The sequence below is a fragment of the Xyrauchen texanus genome, chromosome 17 (genome assembly GCF_025860055.1).
Source record: "Xyrauchen texanus isolate HMW12.3.18 chromosome 17, RBS_HiC_50CHRs, whole genome shotgun sequence".
In the NCBI taxonomy this organism is placed as follows: domain Eukaryota; kingdom Metazoa; phylum Chordata; class Actinopteri; order Cypriniformes; family Catostomidae; genus Xyrauchen; species Xyrauchen texanus.
Window position 1 is genome coordinate 3210853 of NC_068292.1, and position 23977 is coordinate 3234829.

General features: G+C 36.6%; 1 protein-coding gene across 1 annotated transcript in view; it reads right to left on the reverse strand.

The window, feature by feature from the left end:
- limd1a (LIM domains containing 1a) overlaps positions 1–23977 on the reverse strand; it is an 81027-nt gene that overhangs the window by 46972 nt on the left and 10078 nt on the right. The gene's annotated exons all lie outside the window — the stretch shown is intronic.

The following is a 23977-nucleotide window of genomic DNA, read 5'->3' on the forward strand; positions in this document are numbered from 1 at the left end:
CAATCAAAATATTCCTTGGCTTCCCTTCGTTTAGGATCCTTGCGTATATGATTTCGCATTCCTTTGTTGAAACGTCGGTGTCCCCATCGATCATAATTGATATATATACGGAGCATCTTTGATCATTGTGTAAGTCTTCCCCTTCAGAGTATCTGCAATTACTCCAACAAATTGTGCGCATGCTGTATCGTTGTTGTATGTTTCGTTAATTTTTAAGCCATTCTTCCTTTGAAGGTCGAGCTGGCTTTTGAATTTGGTGAAGAGTAGTTCCTCCTTAGCAACGAAGTAGGCCGTGTTAAATTTCAACATCATCTCTGCCTCATCTGCGCTCTGATTTACAGCCTCTTGTCTTCTAAAAGCAACCGGCAGTGGCGTTGCTTTTTGATTTATGAACATATCACGGCATACTCTGTGCTTAAGGCTGAGACTGTTTAACTAAAGCATTGCGTTTAAACTGCGAAGTGCCTGCACTGTCGGCAAACTTCGTGTTTCCCGCGTTTTTGGGGTAGCGACTGCAGTACTCGCAGTTCATCTCCTTACAGTACTTCAGCCAGCTGAAATCTCGAACCCACTCTTCCCGAAAATGGTGGGTTCGGGACTTTTTCGCAACACAAACCTCGGACACATCATCAGACTGTGGCACTGGCACACTAGCCGCAGGTCGGAAGAACGAGTCAATAGTTCGCTTCATTGCTCAGATGCGCATAGAAGGTTGTGATATTTTGTCTGTCTCCCACAGATGTTTACGCGCGGTCGATTATAGACCCTCCCCCTCCACGCATTAGCCAGTTACAGTGGGCATTCCCTATTCTTCTCACACTCATCACATTCCGGATTCATTAACGCGCAACTTCCACGTTTAACTTGTAAAAAAAATGCACAAATTTACTGGTCGCACATGTGCGACTGGATGTAAAATTCAGTCGCACACACTCAAATTGTGGTCGCAAAATGCGACCATTTGGTCGCAGTCTGGAGCCCTGTAATGATGGTCATTATGGCAAAACAGTTCAATATTTATATCATCAGATGTAAGATCTTTGTCCTGCTTTTTTATGGCTGTTTTGGAGCAGTGACATCTTCCTTGCTCAGCAGCATTTCAGGTTATGTCGATATAGGACTTGTTTTACTGTGGATATAGATACGTTTCTACCTGTTCACTCCAGCATCTCCACAAGGTTCTTTGCTGTTGTTCTGGGATTGATTTGCACTTTGCGCACCAAACTACATTCATCTCTAAGAGACAGAATGCATCTTCTTCCTAAGAGGTATGATGGCTGCATTGTCCCATGGTGTTGATACTTACGTACTATTATTTGTACAGGTGAACATTGTACCTTCAGGCATTTGGAAATTGCTCCCAAGGATGAACCAGACATGTGGAGGTCAACAATTTGTTTGAGGTCTTGGCTGATTTCCCCATGATGTCAAGCAAAGAGGCACTGAGTTTGAAGGTAGGACTTAAAATACATCCATAGCTACACCTCCAATTCAGTTCACCTCTTATCAGAAGCTAATTGGCTAACTGTCTAAAGGATTGACATACTTTTCTGGAATTTTTCAAGCTTCTTAAAAAGGCACAGTTAGCTTAGTATATGGGAACTTCTGACCCACTAGATTTGTGATATCGTCAATTAAAAGTGAATTTATCTGTCACTAAACAAATGTTGGAAAAATGACTGTGGCAGGGCGGAGGGCGGGGCTGGGTCTGGGTCTGGGTCTACACACCCGGTCCCTTATCAGGCTAATTAAGCCTCCGAGAGGGATAAAGGCCGACTGTGGAGGATGGTGCGGGAGAGAGAGAGAGTTTACGGACATGTCCGTCATGTGTGCGTGTTTGTCTTTTGTTTAAGTTAATCATTAAAATATTATTTATGTCGTCAAGCCGGTTCTCGCCGCCTCCTTTCCATTAAATTGCTTTACAATTACTCATGGCATGCACATAGTAGATGTCCTAAACGACTTGCCAAAACTATAGTTTGCTAATATTAAATCTGTGGAGTGGTTAAAAAATGAAAATTTTTTAAAAGTGTATGTAAACTTCTGACTTCAACTGTACATAAGCGTATTATTGGCCTACTCTAGACAGCTATTCATTTTGCTGTTTGAGTTTGACTATCTCTCACAGGACGTGTTCTGTCTGCATCTCATTTTTGGCTGCATTGTATCTCAATGGTTTTCAGCATCATGTGCCCCAAGTGCCGTGCTTTTTGGAGGCTTTATCAAGTTAAACAGTTTCAAACTGTGAAAAACATGTCTCGAAGATCCCTGCATTTTGTTGTGCTCCATCCAGCTGTATTTGAATGCAGTAGTGTGGCATCTGTGAAAGGCTGTACGGCCTGCTCTCAAGAGCTCCATCTCTGCTAAGTTTCCTGTACAGCCTGAAGCTGAGGTTTAAAACATTAAGGGGGTACTTCAAGCTTGAATTGCTCTGATGATTGGAGAATTCCTTATTACAGAATTTACATTTGTTCAAGTGACATAATTAATCACACTAAGACAAGGCATTAAATGGACTGCCCTAGAGATTAGATTAATTCGGTCAAGTGAGTCCAAACTTTTGGAAGGATAACTATTTTAAATAAGATCGCAATAAGACTTCTTAATTAGATTGATCAGACATCTTTGGTCAACCAGCTTCACCAGAAAGACTATGCTGTTTGACCAGACCCTTTGCTTATGATGGTTACACTGCTCCACCACTTAGACCAGCACCAAACCAGCACTTACTGCACCAGCTTAAACCAGCCTGGAAATTCATCTCACTCAGATGCAATGTAAGGAACATTTCTAATCTATTTTTTATAGAACAGAAACGTGTTTGTGTTTCTTGTGAAAAAAAAACAAAACGGCTTGACACCCTAAAAGAGTGTGGCTAATCATACTCTACTTCTACATTACATGGACAAAAACACACACATACATAGACCACATGGTAAAGTGAGAGCTAATTAGTAAACCACCAGTAGACCCCAATGAACTTAAGAGAACATTACATTAAGATGAAATCACAATACTGGATGTTAGAGAGTTGAAAGGTGAGCACAAGAGGGTCTTTGTCAATCTCTGTTGGTTCAGGATGTTCTACGTGGCATGCAGTGTGCTAGGAGAACATTAAAGTAAGCACGAGCAGCGGTATCCCACTGATATAACAGCGTTACACAGACAGAGGTCTCCTCTTAGCAGAGCACATCAGGGACAGCCCCACACAAAAGAGCCTCTGTTTCGTCTGGTATTTAGCAAACATCACGCTAACAAGTTCTGCTCACTCAGCAAAGACTGGTCTAAAACACACCAGGAACAGTCACACAAACACTAGCAGACCCACACCTGCCTTACAAAACTGCTTTTCATGGAAAGTAACATTTGAAGTAAACAATTTAAACATTTAGTATCACTTTTAAATCCGTTAAAATAATTTTTGGGTGTAAATTTGAGTTAAGCTCCATGGATTACCACAGATAATCATTTCAAATTGTCTCTCAATTTGTAAAAAACAAGCAACAGTGCATCAAAGTCTTCTGATTGGCTGATCAAAGAATATGTGTGGCCCAAGGTCACTTTTTTTTTTTTTTTGTGCTGTCACAGCTACTGGTGAGATATTTCAGGACACTTAATCTTAAAAGTAAGTGATATCTTTCCAGGAGAATGAACATTTTCTACATACCATTCCATAAAAAAATTTACTTATAGCTCCTTCAAAAGCATCAAAAGACAGCATCTGAGAAATAACATAGACAGTGTACTATGTGAAGCTGACTTCTAAAGAACATCAACATCCTTTTCTGTGGAACTAACACAGTTTCACCGATAGTTGGGTGATATATACAGGGGATGCACTCACGTTCCAACTCATCCAATGACCTACATATTGCACAAAGGACAATATTGCTCAAAATGACTATCAACCAGCAAATTAGCCACTGAGAACTGGGAATCCCAATCAATAGAATTCCAGTCAGCATTGGAATTGGTTTCTGCACTTTAGTTCAAATAAAAGGCTGAGCCTGTTTTTTTTTTTAATAAACACACATGAGTTTATAAAAAAATTATTAGTCAATTTGCCAGTATCTTTATTAGGAACTGCAAGACAATACATTTCTGAATCAAAAAACACTTTTCTACCATCGGGCAGAGCAGTTACCTCTGCTGAATCGTACCATTCTTTACTAATCCGGGCTTGCTGACATGGTTATGGTCTATTTTTTCATCGTGTGAAATCAGAATTCAAATAAACTGACTGGAGAAGTGGCCAGTCATGAGTCGGTTGAATTGTCTGTCCAGAGTACGGTAAGCTAACCTTGCTAAGAAATTCTGCCCAATAACAGTTTGTAATTGTACCATACTAGGGCTGCAACAAACGATTATTTTGATAATCAATTAATCTAACGATTATTAGAACGATTGTTCTGCGATTATTGCAAAGATTCATCTTAAACTCTTAACCGATTATTCAGATTGTGGCCTGACTTAAAAGGTTGGATTAAACATGCTTTCTAAAGATAAAGAGTACTAAATCATCTTTTAAAAATATTAAAAGGCAAAAAATAATTTTTATTAAGTTTAATTCAGTAAAGAAATTCACTGCAAAAAATCCTATTGTTATCAAGTGTTTTGTCTTGTTTTCCATTTAAAATTGTCTAAAAATCCTTAAAACATGATACATTTAATTTAGAAACAACATATAAGATATTTAAACTTGCTTTAAGAGAATTTATCTTAAATTATAAGGGAAATTATAATTATATGAATTATAATTTCATATAATTTTCAAAAATTATATGACAAATTATAATTTCGTTATTTTACTAACCCAACTAATGACTCGTCGGCGCTTTATCAGTAGGTTGCACGACACGTGAAGCATTTTTTTTTAGCTTTCACTTAAGAAGAGTTGTGCACTTTTTATTTTAATATATCTCTTTACATAAATACTATTTTCCACTTAAAAACTATAATTTCGTTATTTTACTATCCCAACTGACTCAACCGCGCTTTCCAATAGGTTGCACGTAAGGGGGAAAAAAATGTCTTCCACTTAAGAAGAGTTGTGCACTTTTAAGCACTTTTTATTTTAATATATCTCTTTACATAGATATTTTTTTTCTACTGAAAAACTATAATTTCGTTATTTTACTAGCCCAACTAATTAGTAGCCTACTCATCCGGGCTTTTTAATATATTGCGCCTAAGAAAAAAAAGTCGTCTTTGGGCAGCCTTCGTGCGAAGAGTGCAGCCACAGCCACGCTCACTGATGAGCAAAAGGTGGAGGCAGAAATGACCATGTACCTGCAGGAAATGGCCATTGATGGGGAAGAGGACCCGCTGACTTGGTGGAAAACGAACGACAAAAGGTTTCCGTTCATGGCAAGATTAGCACGGAAATATCTGTGCATATGTGCTACCAGTACTCCATCAGAGCGGGTCTTCAGCACAGCAGGTAGTGTAGTTACTCCAATCCGCAGCTTATTAAAACCAGATAAAGTGAATATGTTGGTATTTCTGGCCAGAAACATCGAAATTTAAACATGGTCTATGGTGAAAGATAGTAGACTTCTTTACGCATTTTTCAGCCATCCGTTCATGAGCTATTCGATTTTGCATATTATTTTTTAAACGTTCATTTGTGTAGTTCATATGACCACTTTACAATATTTCAATAACATAATTTATTTTGTAGCCTGTGCTGAAGTTAATTGTGCTGCTAATTATAAGTGAAATGTTAATGCCGAGTTTCGGTCTGAGTGTTGTTCCGTTTTCTTGTTTTATTTGTTGTTCTTCTATGTTTTAATAAATGTGTGTTATTCATATTCACCTTGTTTCTTTCATTTGATTTGACATTATGGATTTATGGCCAAGGAAATTTTTCTTTAAAAGTATTAACCAGACAAAAGTGATTTGACGTTCGCTGGTCTGGGTTGATCTTAAACTGCCGCTTCAGTGTATACAAGAGCTATGTGACAATGAGCAAGATTTTCTGAGACACTACAACTACTAATAATTAATTAATAAAGGCTATTTTCTTGTATCCTACAACATAAAATATTTTAATCTAAATGTACAGTGTAAGACATGTAAAAAAAAGACGAAGCTAACAATCAATATTTGTGTAGCCTGCCTGACACGGTATTTTCACAGACTAACACGTCACGTCTCTGGCATAAACTACAGTATTTAAAATAGCATATATGCATTAGTTATATTCTCAGTTTAATTTACAGAGCAATCCCTGCAAAGTTTTTAGGTTAACTATAGAAGAGACTAGGATTAGTGAGTCACACTAGCAAGACTCGCAAAAGGGGGCGTGGCATCACGATGGTGGCTCTACATCGTGATGTTGGTCAGCCATCACGATGGACGATGATATCGTCCATCGGCACAACCCTAATACAAGTGCATTTATAAATGGTAATATTAAAACATTTAATAATGCCCATACAATTAAATACAACAAAATAAAAATAGAAAAGATCAGAAACCATTAATAAAATATTTATATCCTATAGTACAACACTTCAACTTTTCAGTCATGTGTCCAGGTGTAGCCTAAATCACTAAAGTCAAGATCAAACTCACCTTGGGCTGATGTTTTGTTATTTTCACATTATATTTAGTATGGATAATAGGTGAATAGAGACTTCTCGCCTCTTCATTGTATTTTCTGACTTTTTTGCCATTGAAACGCAAGTGTCAGCTTTAAAGGTAACACTGTGATGAACTGAGTAGTACCATCTCCATCAAGGTCTATTTCATCTGTCATATTAGTTTAAATGTCACTGATACATGTCTCAATAAAGTCAACATTTTCAGTTAGAAATGACTTTGCGTAGTAAGCGTGAGTCTAATAAAATGTGTTCTATTTAATCATTTGCAGAGTTGGGGAACATACCCCAGAGAGTACGTTTGGTCAACCTTTTTTGTTTGTTTGTTTGTTTGTTTGTATCACAAATAGGGATGCACCGAAATTAAAATTGTGGGCCGAAACAGAAACCGAAAATCCAGGATGCACTTGGCCGAAAACCGAAATGTACTTTTTTTTTAATTTTTTTTTATTTGTGTATAATTGTATTAACATTATACTTTTTCATTAATTTCATGAATTTAAAAACTACAAACCAATAAAATAAAATCACACTTTTATTGAAAGTAACACACCAATATTGGACAAAAAATATATTAAAACATTATTAAATATTATTCTTCATTCAGTTCTGTAAAAATCAAATTTTACAGATTTTATTAACAATTATCCAAATAATGCAAAGTTTTAGAAAACTATTATATGCAAAACAACAGTCAAGTAATGAAGTAATGGTGTAAATGGAGCAAGGTGCAAAAGAGAGTGCATCTAGGCAAGTGTGTATGTATTTCTTTTGATTTTTTGTTGTACTTAGGATTGAATGCTTTATGTGTATATGCCTTATCATGGATGTTGGATGTAGGACTAGGTCTATCGCTTTTGGATGGGTTTGGATGAATTGGATGATCTTGATGGGGAGGTTCAGCATTGCAGTGACATTGGTGCATATATCACTTGCAAGCAATATGACCTAGAAAATCTTAAATAATTATGAATAATAACTTTTCGGTGGTCCATATTTATATCAGAAGCCTAGCTAAACATTATGATCAATTAGTGTCAATGCTGTCTGCATCAGGTTGTAGTTTTGATGTAATTGCTTGCAGTGAAACCTGGTTAAATGATAGGTCATACTGTGATTCTTTTAACCTTAAGGGCTATAAACTTTATTACAAGAACAGATTAGGTAGAATGGGTGGAGGTGTGTGTCTTTATGTTAAATCAAAATTCCTGGCCAATGTCTGTGACAATTTGGCCTTGGATGATGAACAAACAGATTCATTGTTTGTTGACGTAAGTATTAATGCAACCAGTAATCTCATTGTTGGCATAGTGTATCGCCCCCCTGATGTGAACCCTATTACTTTTACTAGTAAATTTGAGGAAACTCTTTTTGATATCAATAGGAAAAATCACAACTGTATAATCCTTGGGGATTTTAATATTGACATCTCTAGGGATGGTCCTATTAAAAATGATTTCATGAACACTCTTCACTCCTCCTCCTTTATACCAACCATTAATAGATATACTAGAGAAACTCACTCATCCAAGTCTATCATTGATAATATTATTACAAACATCCAAAATTCGAGGTTGGAGTCAGGTGTGGTTGTGACTGATATAACTGATCACTACCCAATCGTGTTATCTTTAAACCTGGCATCCAAACCTCCACTTAACCGCCATAAGATAAAGATCAGTGTCCTGAATGAGAGAACACTACAGCAGCTCTGTGATAACTTGGAGAGTAAGGTTTGGACTAGTGTGTATGAAACCCATGATCCTGAGACTGCCTATGACAGTCTAATTCAAGAATTAACGAAGTCCATCCACAATACTATTCCAATGAAGACTGTCATATGCAGAAATGATGATCATCACCCTTGGCTTACTAAAGGGATTCTCAATTCTATCAAATGTAAAAATAAACTTTATAAGCTCTATAGGAAAAATCCCAATGATGACAACAAAAGCAAATATTTTAAGTTTAGAAATAGACTCACTCATATTATGAGGAAGAGTAAACAAATTTACTATACTGAACATATAAATGCAGCCCAAGGTGACTCCAAAAGGATCTGGGCTGTGTTGAATAAAGTTCTAAACAGGGGCCAGAAGTCAGCGATTACTTTGTTTCATTAGGCCAAAAAAATCGGACCTTCCAACGAATCCTCTTTTAGACACTATCTCTATGGAAATTACATGCAATCTTTCTTCATGAAACCTACTGACAAAATTGAAATTCATAAAATTATTACAGATTTGAAGAGTTCTCATACGGGAGGGGTTGATGGAATGTGTAGTAAAATTCTGATAGCTGTTGCAGACATAATAGCACAGCCACTTACACATTGCATTAACCTATCACTTCTGTATGGCATAGTGCCAAGTATGACAAAAATAGCCAGAATTACTCCAACTTACAAATCAGGTGACAAAAATAATATGGGAAATTATCGTCCAATCTCTTTTCTACCATCTCTGTCTAAGGTATTAGAGAGAGTGGTACACATCAGGTTAAGTCATTATTTGGATAAGCTTCACATTCTAGTAAGATCACAGTATGGTTTCAGGAAAGAGAACTCTACCTTTATGGCTGTTTTAGATCTTGTTGAAAAAATCAATGATTCTTTAGACCAGGGTGATTGTGGAGTTAGTGTTTTCCTTGATCTATCTAAGGCATTTGACACTATTGACTTTAATATTCTTCTAGAGAAATTACATCATTATGGTGTTAGAGGAGTAGCACTAGACTGGTTTAAAAGTTACCTATATGGTCGGAAACAATATGTGATGATTAATAACCATATATCTCAAATGAAAGAACTTAAATACGGGGTTCCCCAAGGCTCAATATTGGGCCCATTACTTTTCAACATATATATAAATGACTTTGTGAATTCCTCTCAAGTATTTCAAAAGGTGATGTTTGCAGACGACACCAATTTGTTTTTGTCACATAAAAATTCAAGTGATTTACAAATTATTTTAAACGAAGAACTACAAAAAATTGTTATCTGGTTCAAGTGCAATAAATTATCCCTCAACATTAAAAAAACTAATTATATAATGTTTCAATCAAATATAAGGGCATCAGCTACAAAACAGTTTTGCCTCAATGTAGATGATGAGGAGATACTACCAACCACTTCTACAAAGTTCTTGGGGGTTCACATTGATAAATGAATGTTGGTCTGTTCTTCAGAATATGGCATTATCTTACATTACCTGTTCTTCTTACCCTGTACAAAACCTTGTTCGAACCTCACATTAGTTATTGTAACGTAATTTGGTGTAATACCTACCCGAGTCATTTAAATAAATTAATAAGTCTACAAAAGAAGATAATACGAGCTATATCGTGGTCTTGGTACAACACTCCTACTAGACCCCTCTTTCACCGCTTAGGTCTCCTCCGGCTTACTGAGTTGAACATATACCACAATGCGTGCATTATGCACCAAGTAGTTAATGTTACAAATAGCAGGCTATCTCAGCTCATTCCAATTAGTAGTCCGCTTCATGCTCATGGCACCAGGAACAAACATCTGATTACTGGTAAAACCAGAAGACTTAAAAGTGCAAATTTGAGCATTACAAGTAGAGGCCCAAAGATTTGTAATGAGCTAGATGGCAGGCTGAAGGTGTTGAAATCTGTATCCATCTTTAAGAAAACACTAAAAAAGTAACTTTTACGTTTATATCTATAACCTTGCCAGCAGCCTACCTAGACTACAGTTGATCTTAAAAGCATTGTCCTGATCTACTTTTTGTGTGTCTTATGTTGTATTGTGTATTTTTGTATGATATCCTTGTTATGTGACTGGTGTTTAAGTATTTGTTTGTAATGTATTATTGTCTCAGGCTCCCTATTATAAGCTTTGGATAGCTTCTCTGGGAGACCTGATTCACACATGACTATATGTGCTATTTGGTCTGTGCCATTTGTCTTGAATTTATGTGTGGGTGAAATAATAATAAATAAATAAATAAATAAATAAACTTAGCTAGCATCTTTCAAAAAGTTTAAATATGCAACAGTAATTTTAATTAAAACAAAAAGGCAGAACACAGAATGGCAGAGGGCCTCTATTCCACTGATCTATATATAACTATAATATATAATTATTTATACCACGGGCTGTTTAAATACTCGATTCTGATTGGCTGGAAGGTGTGCAGTAAAACCGTTTAATGCACAGGTAGTTCCAGTCAGTTTGATTACAGTTCGAAATTAATCCGCTACTATAATCATCAGTAACAATAGTAACACAGTTACACTTGCAAACAGAGTGAGAGAAACATAGAAAACGTTTATTTAGGTAGGCTAAATGGATGATTTTTGCATATCGTTTAATTTGTATGGTGAATATGGCAATTTTGAGAAATGGGCCCAGGCACAAGACGAAATAGAAGACTTGGAGAAGACATTGAATGACAAAAAGCGGCAAAAAGAATTAACACCGACAGAGCTAGATAAGATCGAAGATGACAAAGATGAGATCAATACGAAAAAGACAACTAAATGGGCAGTTAACACTTTCAGTGACTTTTTGCGCCAAAGACAGAAAAATTGTGATTTCGAGACCTACTCTGCTTCTCTTTTAAATGAGACATTGCAGGAGTTTTATGCCTCTGTTCAGTCTACCGCTGGACGCGAATACAGTGTTGCAAGTTTGATGTGTCTCAGAGCAGGTATAAACCGTCACATTACAAAATACAACATCATAAGTGATAAAGACTTCCAAGTCAAGCAATGCCATCTTTAAATCAGTTTTAAAGCGCTACAGGAAAAATGGAAAAGACACCAGTGTTCATCATCCGCGTATTACTGAGTCTGACTTGGAGAAAATTTGAAATGCACCTGCACTCTCCCCTTTCACACCCACAGGACTTGTAAGAAAAGTTTGGTTTGACATACAGCTGTGTTTTGCACGGAGGGGAAGAGAAGGAAACCGTAACCTATCAAAAGAGTCTTTCGTTCTCCGGCAAGACGAGAATGGGAAAGAGTACCTGACCCTGGCGCATAACCCAGAGACAAAAAACCACAAGGATCCCACTGCATCGGATAGAGAAAATTTACGAGTATTTATGTTTGCGAGCCCCGGCGACCCACTTTGTCCCGTGGACAGCTTTAAAAAATATCTGTCAAAGTGTCCAGAAAATACCGGAGCGTTCTATTTGCATCCGAGACGCATCCCTCTGTGCAAACTCGAGAGCACCAAAATGTGGTTCACCAGGGAGCCGATGGGGCTCAACTACCTTGGCAATATGCTAAAAAGCATTTGTGAAGAGGTTGGTAATAGATATTTCGTTTTTGCCCATAAATTTAAACTGTGTTTATATTATTTTCCAAATCTAAATTGTATACTTTAAATTCTTGTTGTTCAGGTGGAAGGTATCTCACAAATGTACACAAACCATAGTTTGCGTAGCACTGCCGTTGGACGACTCTCTGATGCAGGACTAGAAAGTCGCCAGATCATGTCAGTGACAGGCCACCGATGCGAGGCGAGTTTGCGGTCATATTGGGCCCCATCTTTGTCAGAGAGGAGGGAATGGAGTGACATACTGACATCTAGAACCTCAACAAGCAAAGCCAAACATAATTTCACCTCCAAGCCTAAAACTGAAATAACCCTACCCTTTTCCATGTCTAACTTCACGATAAATGGAAATGTGGAGTTTAACATCAATTAGTATAATGATGAGTAAAACAATCCCCTATCGAAATTTCCAACTGTTTGATTTTTTTGTTTTCATTTAATTTAATGCATTTCAATAAATGTAATGTGTCTTTATATAGTAGCCTAATCGTGGTTAGAGACACCGGTTTTATTTCACACTCTACATAATTCATTTAAATAAATGACATGATTAGTTCAAATAAAGATTGCCTCGTCACTGTCAGTGTTGCCTGTCATTCATAAATAATTTTAATAAATCCATTAAATAATCATTAAGTTAGCTATATGCTTAAGCAACGAGGGGACTCTTTCAGTTCTTTGTCTCTCTCTTTTAATAATGAATTTAAATAAATGTGATAATTCATTCAAATAAAAGCAATCCGATGGCTCTGCTTTATTTAAAGTGGACGGAGTGCTAGAACTAACGAGCCGTTATAAGTTAACGAGCCGTAACTTATACGAAATAACCGTCATTTTTACACGTCTGTTAAAAAATTACATTATTATTACAAAATTAACATCAGTTACAGTTTTTAACTTATTTTTTACTTGGCAAATAACCGTGGTATAAGCGGGATAATCCACGGCTAGCCATGGATTAAAGGATTTTAATGCATGACGTAGAGGCAACCACCCTCCGCTTCGGGTGGTTCTTCGCCTCTACGTCGAAGATGCACCGCTGACGGCCTTTGTTTGGTAGCGCCGTGATAAGGGCTAGATCGATCCAGAGTGAAATCTGAGCACTGAGGGGCGGGGCGAGGAGGTATATATTTTCGGCCTTTTTTTCTCTTTCGGCCGAAAACCGAAAGTGCCATTTTCGGCCGAAAATTTTCGGCGGCCGAAATTTCGGTGCATCCCTAATCACAAATGCCATGGACTCGGCCAGACTCTGAAAAAAATTAGAAAGGCTCAAGTCTGAGTAAAAATGCATCAGAGTCTGTGACAAGTCCATTAAAATTGGACTCATGAGCTTGAGTACCCCAACTCTCATAATCATATTAAAATATGTAATCAAGTGTGTTTTTCATCTTCCTCAAAGTAAATAATATCTTGATTATAGATGTTTAAATGAACACCATAATATCAACATGAAAATTCCACATCACAACTTCTGCTCTGCAGATAAATATCCTCAAGTCCTCAAACAATACGATTTAACCATGCAGAAGAACTGACATCAAATGTTCCTCCGTAAGTTGCTTGCAATTTTAGGTTTTAACGACAGATGTCACTAGAAAGAACAAAGATCCATAGTGCAGTTTTAACCCTCTGAGGTCAACGGATGCGCTGGCACGTCCTGCTGGATTTTTTTCGTCATTACAGCGGAAACAACATAAAATTCTCTGTAATTTTGGGGCATACATAAGTGTAATACATCATTAGAGACTATAAAGGGTCTACTTTTATTTGTGTACACTCACAATAACAACAAAACCTTGTACTTTTGTAAAATGAAGAAAATAAAAAGGGTGAGCTGTAAGCAGTCTCTGGGTTTGCGAGCATATTTCAGAAACACGTCAAAAAATTCACTGAAACTGCGAATACTTATCACACAAACATGAAACATATGTCTAAAGAAAGCTTAAAATGTCTACTTTTAAATAAAACAATTCAATTTTACAACAAATATTTTCCTGCAATGTAATCTGTATGAAACAAAACGATGTACAGTTTTCCTGGCTCAGCGAATTTATCTCTAATGTGATCACACCCACCAGCAGAGCGCCATTCATACGCTAATGTGCTGAGGCAATCAAATCAAATTGTAAACGCCCCCGACTGTGCCTTAAAAACAACAAGTTTGTTAATTTCTGCGTGTTTGAATGACAGCTTGATACACAAGTGAGAAAACTCCTGGATAGTGACAAAGAGTTACAATTTTCCTCAGAAGATCATCTGGACTCCGATGAATGTTTGTATTTTGAAGAGAGAATTGATCCAGCCGAGGATACAATTTCGGATGAGTAAGTCTTAGTTTAAATTAGTTGACGTGCTATTTTATATAAGCATGTACATATTTTACTAGTGGGACTGTTTCCAAACATGCCAGCCAGGATTCAGAGTATTGACATTTGAAATATATCCTAATAATCAGGTTTTAGTTCAATTTAAACGCTGTTTCAGCTAAAGCAGGTATTTAAATTGTATGCTGTATGATATAAATATGATATGTAATATGATATAAAATAATATGAATGTTTAGATTATATTTTACCTAGTGTTTATGCTGCCTCATTATCAACAAAGCTTGTGCTTGCAAATATGGGTTCATGTCTAAATGAGTAAAATGCACTTTAAATATGCCCATATTAGAAAATCACCATCTTATAATGATTTCTGAAGGATCATCTGACACTGAAGACTGCAGTAATGATGCTGAAAATTCAGCTTTGATCACAAATTGCATTTTACACTATATTCAAATAGAAAACTGTTCTTTTAAATTGTAAAAAAAAAAGTTCCAAATATCACTGTTTTTACTGTATTTTGGATCAAATAAACGGTAGTGTAGGTCTAAATTGAAGTCTTTATGTAAAGAAAATATATAGTCAGATAGTCTTTTAACTTAAAACTTGATTTTGAGCATTACGTCTCCTCACATTCATTCTCTTTCGGTCACATTCCTCATTGATAGGCCCAGAGGAGGGGTATTTTGTCTCAGGTGTGAAATATAATCAATAGTCATGATCATTCAAGCCTCCTCGCATATGACCTTTCTAACATTAAAAATGTCTTACAAAAGTTCAATTAGTATATTGTTTTGTATGAATGAGTGATCAGGATGGTTTTCACATAATTTTGTAGCATAAACTCTAGGCTACAAGATCCAGTTCTCAAAAGGCTTGGACAAATGTTTAGTATGTGTATGTGTTATATGGCCTTATTTCAGTGACTTAAAAATGTGTTTTTTTCAAAAACCAGGCATAAACGTTATTTTCTCAAAAATACAAACATGTACACACATGTTGCTCACATATTATTGTAGCCCAGTTTGTGCTGAATACAGTGTTATCAGACATTAGCCATTAATGTGTTTTTAAGCAACTGAAAAAAGCACAAATGTCAAGGCATGTCAAAACTTCTCCAGGGCCCAAAACACCCTCAGACCCCAGAGGGTTAATGTTAACAAATGTAACCTTATTTTAAAGTGTTACCAATATTCTTAATGTTTCTTTAAAAAAATTTTTAATTCAAATAGCAGTGTTTCAAAGTATATTTATTAATAGACACCATGCAGCCCATTCAATAAATGGGTCTAAAATCCTTCTCATTACAGTATATTTATCTCGCCATCTCACTAGCTGATTCTGAACTACTTGATTTTGGCCAAGGGTGTCACACACCTTCTGAATGTTGTGCCTGAGGTCTTGCTCTCTTCAGCCGGAGCACGCACACACACTCACACAGAGAATGGTAAAGGGACCAGGGATGAGACATAGTGGCTCGCTCTGTTATCAGCTAAATAACAACAGGAGTACTGCATGAACATAAATAATGGTAACAAACTGAATTTGGACACGATTCATAAAGTAACTTTGCCCTTTGTGTGTGATTATGTATTTATCCCCTCAAGGTTTGCTGTAGAAAGCGTGTGCCAATACACAGCTTCAATGAGAAAATGTTTTACGTTCAATAAACAGACTGTTCTGGACAAGGTGTTATGGTAAAGTGTTTGTTCGATTTTGTCCAATTTCCACTTGGCACGTGATAAAAATGGAAGAAAAATTCAAGAGAGGGAAAGAGGAACACAAAAGAAGGAACTCGAGCCAAACATGGAGACTAGAATATCATTATAGACTTGGGAGTGAGCTTTTCTGTCTTGGGCCAGTAAGCAACCACCCAGAACCACCCATGGAAACACCAAGCAACACACTCAGCAACCACCCAGAACATCCTAGCACCTGAATAGCAATGCTCTAACAACCAATCAGAGCTCCTTAGAAACTACAAAGCAACGCCTTGGCAACCACCCACAACTGTGGTGGTAACTTTTAACACTGTATGGGTCTAACAATGTATTTTACACTAGGGTTGCAGTGGTATGCCGGTTTCACTGAATACCACGGTATGAAAATTGACAGTTTTCATACCATGTACATTTGCTTATCTGTGGTATTGAGAAAAAAAATGCAACCGGATGGAGAATCTCACCTGTACGTGCACATCTCCTTTCCTCCTCAACTGTCAGACTCATCAACTTGCGCCACACACATGCAGCAGAGAAAATGTTAGAGAGAAGAAAGGAGAGGGGGTCAGACATAAGTGAGTGTGTGAGTTAAAGCAGTGTTTCTCAACTGGTCTATTCGGACTGGGTCGTGGACAGCAGGGAAAGAACAATGCCATGTTCTCCCATTGAAGATATTTCGGCAGCTGCCCAAGTGATAGCCTATTTAGGACTGCTGAGGCAGATTTAATGATAATCTCACAATCCGCTAAAGGCTTCTCATCTGCACTTTCACACGAATGTAACAGAACCAGCTTGCGCTAATGATCTGCTCCTCTCTCTGGCGTGAGCGTGCAACAACCAGGCTTCCATCGGTATTGTAGCGTGGCCTTTTTTCTCTTTCGGCCGAAAACCGAAAGTGCCATTTTCGGCCGAAAATTTTTGGCGGCCGAAATTTCGGTGCATCCCTAATCACAAATGCCATGGACTCGGCCAGACTCTGAAAAAAATTAGAAAGGCTCAAGTCTGAGTAAAAATGCATCAGAGTCTGTGACAAGTCCATTAAAATTGGACTCATGAGCTTGAGTACCCCAACTCTCATAATCATATTAAAATATGTAATCAAGTGTGTTTTTCATCTTCCTCAAAGTAAATAATATCTTGATTATAGATGTTTAAATGAACACCATAATATCGACACTTTCACACGAATGTAACAGAACCAGCTTGCGCTAATGATCTGCTCCTCTCTCTGGCGTGAGCGTGCAACAACCAGGCTTCCATCGGTATTGTAGCGTGCAGACCTCAAAACTGATGAGACCAATTTCAATTCTAGTGTGACATTTCTAGTTTAAAGCATTGCGGAGGAGGTCAAGTCAAACGTCTCAAACAGTAGGCAGTCCTGACATGCCAAACAGCACTGAGGAGGAAAAGAGCAACACTGTGTGCTATGCACTCATTTATTTTGTTTTCTTTACACATCATCACCTTTACAAAATTGTTTCAGGATTTTACATGAGTAAAAGTAACTGTTATATTTTGACAAAATGTTATAATTTCATATGAAATAATCTAAACGGTAGAATCTATTAGACCTCATTTTATATAAATAGTGGCAGTTGTAGTTAAAGTTTCAAGATGTGTTTGAGCTAGTATTTATTTTTTCATAAATACTTATAATAATTACTATGGTGGGTCACCACTTGATTTCCAATGTAAAATCTGGGCCCCGAAATAAAACCAGTTGAGAACCACTAAGTTAAAGGTACAGACAGGAGCAGTCTGGTGCTGTCGCACACCTACAGTATGTTCATTGTTAACAATCATAGGACATTACTTTTAAACCTCACAAATCTGATGTTATTTTTCATTTAGTAATTAATTTAACATGCTATGCTAACATGTAAATTAACATGCTTTAGTTATATAACATGTTATAGTTACATGCTATTTATTTATCACGTTAATAATTCGGTTTATTATTATAATTCTGTTAGCTTTCTAATTTATTATATTTATTTTAAAAACTTTTTCAATTAAAATAAGGTTTCAACTTCAATTATAATAAAGTGTTTGTTCAACTAAAATAAAAAATAAAATAAAAATAAAAAAATCTGTTTTCACTCCTTTAAGGGTCATGGTAACTGATAATAATAATTGTACAATACCATATACTGTGATACCGTGAAACCATGATATTTTCTGAGACGGTTCTCATACCGTGAAAATATCATACCATTGCAACCCTATTTTACACCTTCTCCTCACAAAAAAAAAAAAAAAAGAAAAGTTCCTTAATCAGCTTAAGCAAGGCAAACAAGTCTATTTTCTGTCATGATGAGTCAGAGTGAGTCACAGTGAATGTGAGCTACAACACAAATACTCCATGTGTTTAAGCCTCGCTTGGCAACTTCATTTAGATAAGTTTATACCATCTATCCCCTAATAAACGCATTACAGAGCAAAATTAAACAATGCAAATCCGGTGATAAGCCTTAATTCAGGCCTATTCAATAGCCTATGTAGTAGGGATGCATCGATATTGAATTTCTGGACCAGAGGTCGAACGATTAATTGGCCGGCCGATTAATCGGCTGATTTTTTGCATTTTTTACATAATCGGCATCGGCCAATATCCACGCATATCAAGCCGATTATTAGGCAGGCGCATCTGTGGGCAGCCTAGTGTTGTTGTGGAACACGTGTTCGACGCACGCTGCCCCTAGAGTCATTTTCCAGCAGAGTGAGCAGACCTCATCCAGTGCCTAAGGAAGGAGCTAAGTTCCTTGGAGAAAACAGTAAGGGTTAAATTTGTATAACTTCTTTAATTTAATTAAAAACTTTTGATACTTAACTGCCAACTTCAAGAAAAAACGTGACAAACGCGATAGTTGACATGACGTTCGGCTACTTTGGATATTGATAGCGTAGTTGAAGTTGCATTATCACAGCAGAAGGGTTGCTATCATGTCACAATGACAAGTAAGCAAGACATTTGCAATTACAGACAGTGAATCTGAGACTATTATTTGTTCTGTTTGTGTGTCTTATATTTGAGAGGGTTGTCACTCAATGCAGATAAATAAGTAATAAAAAAGATACCAACGCGCTATAGGCTATTGAAGGACTGGCTTTGGTAAGCTCGGACGTTATCGGTTCTGCTGTCGGTACTGGAGAAATTAAGAAAATACATTCTTTATTGCTATAAAGAGAAAGTTATTTATATCGCCAGCCATTTCTATGTATAATAATATGAAACCATTTGTCTGTGATGCAATTTAGCTATTCGCAGTCAGAGAGAGAGAGAGAGAGAGAACTCGCTCACGCGGTGCCACAGCGAGCACAAAACGAGTCCAACACGAGCCCAGCTTAATGAGTGACAGAACTAAACATTCAAACATAGCCTGGTTTAGATCTGTGATATTAGTCTGATTTTATTTTAGATTTCGCCTTCCAAAGATTATAAAAATAATATTTATACATAAGCCGCATTCTGTCTAGCACAACTTCCTTCCCTTCACAGCGGTGCACTGACATTTCTCCCTAAAACTCAAACTTAACGTCAGAATCAGCACGATCGGTGATTGTTGTAAAATGCAGTCTAGCTACTGTTGCTAAATTGCGGGACGCGTTTAATAATAAAAAGAGCGCAAGAGAAACACACCGCAAAGAGACAAGCAAAGTATAGGCTACTTTGGGTTTCATGCGTCTAAACGATCAACTATACACAAAAATATGTCAAAACGACCGGCTTGGAGATTCACTTAAACACAGTTTATGTCTTAAAGGGACGTAGTTATGGAAATAGTTGGGAGAAAATATGCTGCATCAGGACCTTATTAGATCTGAACTCGGTCTTAAAGGGGAAGCAGTCTAATGAACATGCTGACGATTGAGCCATTACTGCGAATCAAACAACAAAAGGCAAAGAGAAAATCACTTACAGCTCTTGAATGAATAACTTCTGCATTAATAAGGATTAATCTATCTATGATAAAGTATGCAGTGTTATTTTACAATTGATTACTTTATTAGATTTCTTTTTAGACCACACCTGAACAGTAATGTTAGTAGACCTTCCTGAAATAAAATTGTATATATATATATATATATATATATATATATATATATATATATATATATATATATATAACAAAAGAACCGTTAAGAATACCGTTAAAGTACCGGATCGATAAGCAGTATCGGTAAGATAGTAATACCATTAAAACCTTAACGATACCCATCCCTAGTTATGCCTTTGCTTCTCTTGGATGCTCTGAATATTGGATTACGTGTCTGGATTGCCCCTTAATTAAAGCTGCATTTGGATCTCAACCTTCGTGTCTCGGAGCAGTTCGTAACACCTGCTTTGTTTATTTAATATATTTGTTATACATTATTTATACAATATGTTTTTACATTATACATTTTTAATTTAAGTGTACAAGTGCAGATTGGTCAAGTGTTCAATAAATGTATTTGTTGAGAAATGTTGTCTATCTTAAGTAATTATGTGTGTTACATTTTATCTTACAAACCTTTCAAATAAAAGGTTCAAATAAGAGGTTAAAAACAAGCACATATCCGCCAAATATCGGCCAAAATAAATCGGCAGCATTAATCGGCCATCGGCCGACCCGGATCTCAAAAGATCGGCATCGGCATCGGCCTGAAAAAACCAATATCTGTCGACCTCTATTCTGGACCGATACAATATAAAATAAAACTTTTTGAACTGCTTGCTAATTCATTAAAAGCTTCTTATTTTAAAACAGTTGTCATTTAAAAGCATGGAATTGTCCACAAACCCTGATAAATGATTGCAAATGTAAAAATATGAAGGAAGTTTTCATATTTTCCCCCATGATGCTGAAAGAGGTCTAGGCCCTCCATCAATGACAGACTAAAATATGGTTGAGTTTAACAGGCACTTTCTTATTGGAGTTTCTAAAATTACGGACAGGTTCCTGGGGCATGTTAACACAAATTTGGTCATGCAAATTTGCCATTTTACAAATGACATCCACGTGTGGTTAGAGATCAAACTAGCTACATTTGAGAGTCGCCATCACAAAAACATCTCAAAGTTATCACCACACCAAAAGTGCATTCATATACATTTTTGAAGCTGACTACAAAAGATTTTTGATGCTTTAATGGACAAAACCATCCCAAAGACATTGTAACATTACACACAGGTCAAATAATAATTGAAAAAAATGTGTTTGAGTTGGTTAGATTTGCGATTGTAAAGTTTCCAAATGCTTCTTTAGATTTGACGTAGAATCCTTCACAGTTGGCAGGATATTAACTTTTGGAAGGCAGATTTTACATTGCAGAGTGATGTTTTTGCCCCGTGTCTTCATAAAAAAGGAAATTCTCTCTATAGATCCAATGGTTAAATGCTGAGATAGACCACTCCATCACCATCTGATTGGCTAGCGAGCGAGTATCAGTTTTGCGTGCAATACACACAACCCCCCACACATCCAAAACACTCAGACTTACTGAATGCATATCAGTGGTGTGCTGATTTAGAATGCAAAATGTAAAAGATTGAAAAAAAAAATTATGATTAAGATGATCAATAAATTATTAACAATTTACTGCCGTTGCTTTGTTAATATGTAATCATGTAATCTATAAAAAGTAACTGTAGTCAAATTATGATTATGTTTTCATTTTTAATGCAATCCGATTACATTACTTGATTTGTAATTCATATTACATGTAATCTGTTACTACCCAGCACTGGTTATGAATGAATACCAATTATCGGCGAAAAAATTGGCGGCAATTCCATTATTGGCATGATAGTAATATTTTTGTTTTCCCGGTTATCTGCCAATAATATATAGGTTGCCGATATATCATGCATACTTGCTATGTAGACTCAGGCACAAGAATGCTCATAATTTAAGTCTGTATAAAGTTACATGTTCCAGAGATACTTTGCTATCTTTATGATCGCTCTGTTTGGCTCTGAGGTTTTCCAGCAGGAAATTCCATTAACACATACATAAGGTGATTTATAATTGACCAGTGGTAACAGCAAGTGCAGCTATGGACTTCCAGGACCACCATGCCTCAGCAATCCATGTAGTTACACAATTCACTGAGATTCATTTTGCTGACATGATTGTTTTTTACACTTGAATATGCAAGATTTGAAAGTATTTCATTATTATTATTAGAAAAGAACAAAAATAAAATCTTTGGTGAGTACACCATCAAAGAAGAGCAGTTTACACTGTCAAGAACAGAGAAAATTGTAAAGAGAAGTAAAAACAGATGCCAACCCTTGTCACCATTTTCTGCTAGCCAGTAAATCAAAATACTTCTTCAGAAACATAGGCTTATAAATAGGATCCAGAGAGACATGGATGTTGACATTTTGTCTGGTCCTTCTCATCTGTCCTTTTGTCACCTGTTGGTTAAACCTGCACACAAAGGCCACCAGTGTTTTCTTTCTTTATTAATCCACTTTTGGTGGATTTTTAGTTCTTTTTTGGATTTTAATCAGATGTTTAATTTGACACAAATGCATACATTACTGAACATCCATCCCACTCTGCCTCGTTTTCATATAATTCAGTTTGACATCTACCATGCCTAAAGTCCACAGGAATATATTCAGGTACCTAAACTATTTAAATGAATACTCCTGGTTCAATACAAGTTAAGCTCAGACAGCATGTGTGACAATGTTGATTATCACAAAAAATATTCTCGAATCGACCCTGCTTTTCTTTGAGTGTCACTTACAATGGAAGTGAATGGGGACAATTTTTTGAAGGGTTTAAAAGGCAGAAATGTGAAGCTTATAATTTTATAAGCCCTTAGGTCTGCATTACTTCAGTTAAAACTCATGTATTATTGGTGCTTTAGCGTTGTTAAAGTTTTTGCGAACGATTTAGGGTTATATCGTCAAAACAAATTTGTAAATATTTATATAATGACAAAGCGATTTTTATCTCACTAAAATCATGTTAACATGCATATTGTTTGTATAATTACTATACTTTTAAAATGTGAGTAATTAAAAAAAACTTTAAGAAAAAGAGTCGAAATTATTGTTATTACAATTATTATTTTTATTTTTGTGGTAATCAACATTATGCTACAAATGCCATCAACTGATCTTATCTTGTATTGAACCCGGAATATTCCTTTATGCAAAAAGCTTTTCATTCAGATGAAAACACTTAGAGCAGTGGTTCTCAAATTTATTTAGTCACGCCTCCCTTTAGCAGAATGTTTTTCTCTCAATGGAGACATTTACACTGGATAGTTTAATTTATTCTAAAAAATAATAATACAAAGTGCAAGGATTCATACTTGTGAATGTTAATCTGCCTCAGTAGTATAAAAGCATTTTTAAACTCCAGTAAACTTCCATTAAGAATAAATTACTGTGATTGTCCCATCCTGGCCAGCGCTGAGAAAAGAAACGGGTACCACGTGTCAGCGACAAGACTAAGAGATGAGAGGACGGTGATAGACTGTACAAGATCTAAAACCACCATACAAGTCGTCCTTAACTCTTGTGCCTTATATCAATTGTTTTGAAGCCATTCGATAGTGTTGTGAGACCGGGCTAAAATATCAGTGTTATTTCATTGTTTCCCCCTATTTAATCTGGTACATGAGACATCAGTTTGAGAGCGCACCTGACACTATTACATGCTTTGTGCAGTTTGCAATGTGGTGCCTGCCAAAAGTTTAAACAAAGCAGGAGAAAAAAGCAGAGGTGTAGAAATTGCACACATTGGTTCTTGCGTGTATTGTCACAAATGTTGCTGAATGTGGGAAAATGTTTTCCCACATTCTGCGCACCCCTTACAATACTTTGGCGCCCCCCCCCCCCCACGGGGCGCACCCCACACTTTGAGAACCACTGATTTAAAGATATACTATGTAACTTTTGGCCCCCTAGCGGTTAAAAAATTAAACTGCAAGTGTCTTGCAGAAGAACATTGTTTTGGTAATGACGCAAGTTGTGCTTCGGCTCTGCTATTCTGCGCGGATGAATATGGTTCGAGG